General features: G+C 39.5%; 1 non-coding gene across 1 annotated transcript; it reads right to left on the minus strand.

Moving 5' to 3' along the window:
- Nucleotides 1–5,169: 5,169 nt before the first annotated feature.
- On the minus strand, nt 5,170–5,273 carry LOC112760396 (small nucleolar RNA R71). Its single transcript, XR_003180838.1, has one exon. It is a non-coding gene; the product is annotated as a small nucleolar RNA R71 (small nucleolar RNA).
- Nucleotides 5,274–6,192: the final 919 nt, after the last annotated feature.

The raw sequence follows: 6,192 nt of genomic DNA on the forward strand, positions 1-6,192 counted from the left end.
TGAGAAAGAAATAGTTGTCTTGCAGGACCTAGTCAGCACCAAATAGAAAAGGGAGTTGTTGTTGTTGAATTTCGCATAAAACAAGAAATTAAGAAGAAAAAGCAATTAAGATTGATAAAGAGATAATAATGAAAGTAGTTAAGGCCTCGGAGATGATTATCTTTCCGGATAATCCTTCTTACTCACTATCCAACAATGAGTGATTCATTCCATGGCAAAACTATTAGTGATTAAAACCTAATGTCTTAGCGAGTTAATCTCCCTGGCCTTACTAAATGCCACAGACAAGGTCAACTCTTTATATCCAAAGGGTGAAGCTCAGAAATCTAGTTTAGCGGCATAAAAACCTCAATAACCCAAAGCTAACCAGATTATATGTCACATATCTAATTATCCCAGATAAAATGGCGATTTAGGAGGAGTGTTTTCAAAGCTGTAGGCCCAAGCGAGATAACTCTATCGAGAATCACAAGTGCTCATATGGAATAAGGGGTCATACTGTCGTTCCACCCCAGATTCATAAGATTAAGAACGAAGACAAACACCTTAGGAATTGAATTAAATAGTAATTGAAATAGAAGAGTAATAGTATTAATCCCTAAAAACAATCAGAGCTCCTAACCTTAACCAGGAGGTTTTTACTTATGCTTTACAAAAGTAAAAGATCTGAAAATAATTTCGTGATAAATAATAATCCTTAGTGATCCTCTTTAAATAGAAAATAAACCTAAAGAATTATTTAAATTTAAAACTAAAGATAAGACAGATAAGCTAAGGATGCTAAAATCCACTTGGAGCCCACTTCGTGAGTTTTTGGCTAATTCCTGCATAACTGGATTGGGCGTTGAACTATGGTCCATGCTCCCTGGCTGGCATTGAACACCAATTTTGGGTGTTCAACTTGGGAGGTCAGTCCTTCTTGGTCAATTGAATCTCCAATAGCTCAGGATATGCTCATTGGAATACACAGAGGTCAGGATTGACAACATCTGCTATCCTTTCTTCGTCTCTGAACAAGATTCTACCAAATTCGCCCAAAAATCACCTAAATTCATAGAAATAACACAAACTCAAAGTAGTATCCAAAGATGAATTTTCACTAAACACACTAAAACTTAATGAAATATAACCAAACCACTAAGAAAATGCTATAAAAAGGGTACAAATGCTCAGCATCAGGAACCAGTTCACCGACTCGACCTTCAGAAATTGGTGGCCGATCTCAAGATATAGCAGCAATTCACATCGGTAGAGAATCCTCAGGCTAATGAACTGATGCCAGAGCATCTGGCTAGTTTTACAGCATTTTGAGTATGTTTAGGTTTTTCATGCATTTTCTTAGGAATAAGCAAATATTTGGATGAGTTATGCATTCATGTCTTTATCAATCAAACATTGTGAATTCTAACATTTCATGAGAATAATGCAATATTAAAGATGTAATGAATATGCATTATCTTATGATTAGAGCAAGGCTTTGATGCAAATTGTTTGATTGATTTCAGGTAAGAAGAGGCAGAGAAGAGCCACGTTAGTGGCCACGTTACTACCACTAATGTGGGCACTAACGTAGAGCAAAGCAAGATAAGCACCGTTAGTGGCAATGTTGGTGCCACTAACGTGATTGAAAGTAAAATTCATGGGAGGAAAGCCACGTTAGTGACACTAACATGGGCACTAACGTGGGCAAGAAGAAGATGAGCACCGTTAGTGGCAACGTCGGTGCCAGTAACCTAATCGAAGAAGAGCTCAAGAAGAGAATAAGCCATGTTAGTGGCTGAGTTAATGCCACTAACGTGGGCATTAACGAGGAAGAAGGGAGCTTGGGACATTAATGATGAAGTTGGCACCATTAACGTGATTGAAGGAAGAAGCAAGGACAAGGAAGGCCATGTTAGTGGCCACATTAATGCCATTAACTTGAGCATTAACGTAGGCTTAAGGCAAAAATGGTGCCGTTATTGGCCATGTGAGTGCCACTAACGGCAGGGGTAACTGATGCCAAGGCATCTTAGGCTAGTTTCACTAGTATTTTTCTGTTAGTTTTAGTGGTTTTATGCATTTTCTTGAGCTTAAAGTAACCAAGAATGGTTAAAAGAATAACAAAGCAATGAACCATCCAAACAATATGATTTGATGCAAATTCCATGAGTTTTAGTTATATTACTTGAATGCTATGAATGGAAGATTTCTCATGAAATTTTGCAAGACTTTGATGCATTTGTTTGGATGATTTCAGGGAAGAAGAGGCTAAGCAAGGAAGCAACAAATCAATAAAGGAAGCTTGAATATCACATGTGGAGTTTAAGTTCCAGTTTAAGCCTAAACTGGAGCTTAAACACCAGAATCATGAAGGCTAAGAAATGCTGGAATTGAAGTTTAACCTCCAGTTTAACCTTAAACTGGAGGTTAAACGCCAGAATGAAAGTCTCACCAAAGAAGCATTCCACGTTTAACCTCCAGTTTAACCTTAAACTGGAGGTTAAACGCCAGAATGAGAATGCCACTCAGGAAGGAGTTCCACGTTTAACCTCCAGTTTAACCTTAAACTGGAGGTTAAACGCCAGAAATGGGAAGTGCACCAGGGAGCCATTTCACGTTTAAGCTCCAGTTTGACCTTAAACTGGAGCTTAAACGTGTTCGACACCTCCAGGGCTACCCTTCTAAGCTTCCACGTTTAACCTCCAGTTTAACCTTAAACTGGAGGTTAAACGTGTTCGACCTCCAAGATGCCTCCTTCCATTTCCACGTTTAACCTCCAGTTTAACCTTAAACTGAAGGTTAAACGTGTTCGACCTCCAGGGCTGCCCTTCCTATCTCCACGTTTAAGCTTCAGTTTAACCTTAAACTGAAGCTTAAACGTGTTCGACTACATGACTCTCCAGGGCTGCCTTCTTCCATTTCCACGTTTAAGCTTCAGTTTAACCTTAAACTGAAGCTTAAACGTGCTTCTACAAAAGGCCTCACTGGAAGTGTCTGGCGTTTAAGCTGCAGTTTAAGCTTAAACTGCAACTTAAACGCCACTCTTGGAAAAGGTTTCTGGGCCAAAAATAGTGCGGTTTAAGTTAGTCTTTGAGCACAAACATTAACTTAAACTTACTCTGGTATGAAACCCAATTGAATATCATGGTTTATGGGATTGGGCCTGAAGGATTGATGAGTTTGAAATCTCAATTTATTGAGTCATGTGTCATTATTTGATTATCACTAAGTTGGCTCAATGAATGTTACAGAATTTGGATCAACAGCCTCATCAAGATTATGGATCATAAACCCAAGGCAAAAGGAAAGCAGGGAGAGGCCTCAAAGCCCAAGAAACACAACAGAAGCTCAATATAGAAAGTGTATAAATAGGATAGAATTTAAGTTAGGAAAAACTTTTACCTTCACTTTTAGCTATTTTTCATATCTTTGTAATTGAATTCAGAGCTATGACTCACTAAACCCCCTTTCATTGGTTAGGGAGCTCTATTGTAATTCAATGAATCAATAATAGTTTATCTTCTTCTTCAATCTTTTCTCTTGAATTTTGTTAGAAAGCTTCTCGATCTAATTCCATTGGGTAGTTGTCTTGGGAAAGAAACTACCCATAATTGGAATCCTTCGGAACCTTGGGAAAGGAATGGAGGATTCATGCTAGAGAAGCTTTCTCACAGTGAATTGGATTAGGGTTTGGATGGATATTGTGACATGTAATCCTACCAAATTGTGGTTCATGAAGCTGTGTGGTATAATCAGTGATCGAGCATCATCTCTTCTTATGAACATTTAAACCAAGGGATTGGGAATTTGTTCATTTTTAGAGAGAATTGGTGAGCCAAGGGATTGGGATCCAATCATATAAGATTGCCAAGCAAAATTCAATGAACGCATTGCTTGAGGAAGAGATAAACATGTTTTGATTCGGAGATCTCAATATCTCCTATAACCCAATGAATCCCCCAATTCTGATTTACATCTTCTCTTTACATTCTGCAACTCAATTCATGCAATCACCCCCATTCCCTTTTAATTTCAGCAATTTAGTTTCTGCTCTTTAATTCATGCAATTTAAGATTCCGCCATTTCAATTTCTTGTCATTTACTTTTCCTCCAATTTTACATTCCGCAATTCTCATCTCAATCTTGATTCCGCTCACTAGAACACACTTCTAATCCGAATTGCTCACTCAACCAATCCTTGTGGGATTCGACCTCACTCTATTGTGAGTTTTTACTTGACGATACCGGTGCACTTGCCGGAAGGAATTTTGCCGATCGTGCAATTTCCTAAATCGTAGCATAACTAGTTTATGCGCATCAAGTTTATGGCGCCGTTGCCGGGGATTGGTTTTCGATTGACAATTCTCCAATTGGAAGCTAACTAGATTGAGCAATTTCTCTTGCTTTGTTAATTCTGTTCAAGTTACTTGTTGAATTTTAATTTCTGCACTCGGTTACATGCTTTCTTTCTTTATGCCTTTAAATTCAAGCAACTAACTCACTGACTCACTAACTGTTTGAATTAATTCCTCAATTGCTCTAACCATACTCTTCCATTAACCAAGAGTATTTCACTTGTTTGTGCCTGTGCTGTGTTCTTGTATGACAGGTAGGAGAGGAGAGACATCAACTCCTCCATATACCGAACCAGAGAGGACCCTTCATAGACTGAGAAGGGAAGCAAGAGGGAAGAGAGTAGTGGGAGAAGAGGAATCTGAAGGAGAATCTGAGGACAATTTTGAGGAAGCTTTAGATCTCAACATGGATAGAGAAGTTCACAACCATGAGAGAGCTGATGGAAACAATGCCATTCCTGAGAGGAGGGTTCTTAGTTCATACATAAACCCAACCTCTGGGAATTGTGGTAGCAGCATCCAGAAACCACCCATTCAGGCCAACAATTTTGAACTCAAACCACAGCTAATATCACTTGTGGAGAATCATTGTTCATTTGGTGGAAGTGCTAATGAAGACCCAAACCAACATCTCACAAAATTCCTGAGAATTTGTGACACTGTGAAGTCCAATGGAGTCCAGGAAGATGCATATAAACTGCTTTTGTTCCCATTTTCACTTAGGGACAAGGCAGCTAAGTGGCTGGAATCATTCCTAAGAGGGAGTCTAACAACATGGGATGAGGTGGAAAGCAAGTTTCTGGCACGTTTCTACCCCCCACAAAAGGTCAATAGTCTTCGATCTGAGGTTCAGACTTTTAGACAACAAGATGGTGAAACTCTCTACGAGGCATGGGAGAGATTCAAGGACTTGACAAGGAAATGCCCACCAGACATGTTCCATGATTGGGTGCAATTGCATATTTTCTATGATGGACTCTCTTATGAATCAAGGAAGGCTGTAGACCATTCATCAGGAGGTTCATTGAACAGGAAAAAGACTGTGGAAGAGGCCATTGAAGTGATTGAGACAATGGCTGAGAATGAGTACTACTATGCATCAGAAAGGCACAACACTAAGGGAGTCATGGAGCTGAACCATGTTGATACAATTCTAGCCCAAAACAAGGTGTTTGCCAAGCAACTAGCAGAGCTTACCAGGCAATTAGAAACAAAGCAAGTGGCTGCAATACACACACAAGATTAAGAGGAAGTAAGCATTGAAGGAGGTGATTGGGAAGAGGCCAACTATGTGGGAAACCAACAAAGGCAATCATATGATCCACATTCCAACACTTACAACCCAGGATGGAAAAATCACCCAAACTTTGGGTGGGGGAACCAACAAATCCAACCACAAAACCACAAACCTTACAACCACAACCAACATAACAATTCCACATACCAAAACTCCAACCAAAGATCATACCAAGCCACACAAAACACTTACTCCCAACCATCATATCATGGCCAAAATAATCAACCTACCCAACCTAATCCGAACCAACAATTTCAAGATCAATTAAACCGGATAGAAGGAATGCTTGCAACCATGAGTCAAGACATAACCGAATTGAAAGCTTTTAAGGAAGAAGTAAATTCTAACCTGCAAAACCAAGGAGCTGCCATCCAGAAGCTAGAAAATCAAATTTTGTATTTGTCTAAGCAAAACCCTGGGACAAGCGTTTCTCATGCTGCCAAGGCCATTGCAAGGGAAGAATGTAAGGCCATAACCCTCAGAAGTGGAAAGAATCTAAAGGAGATCTCAAAGGAAACCATAGAGGATGAAGCAAGGGAACATGTGAGAGACAAGGAA

This window comes from Arachis hypogaea, chromosome 16 (genome assembly GCF_003086295.3).
Source record: "Arachis hypogaea cultivar Tifrunner chromosome 16, arahy.Tifrunner.gnm2.J5K5, whole genome shotgun sequence".
Lineage (NCBI taxonomy): Eukaryota > Viridiplantae > Streptophyta > Magnoliopsida > Fabales > Fabaceae > Arachis > Arachis hypogaea.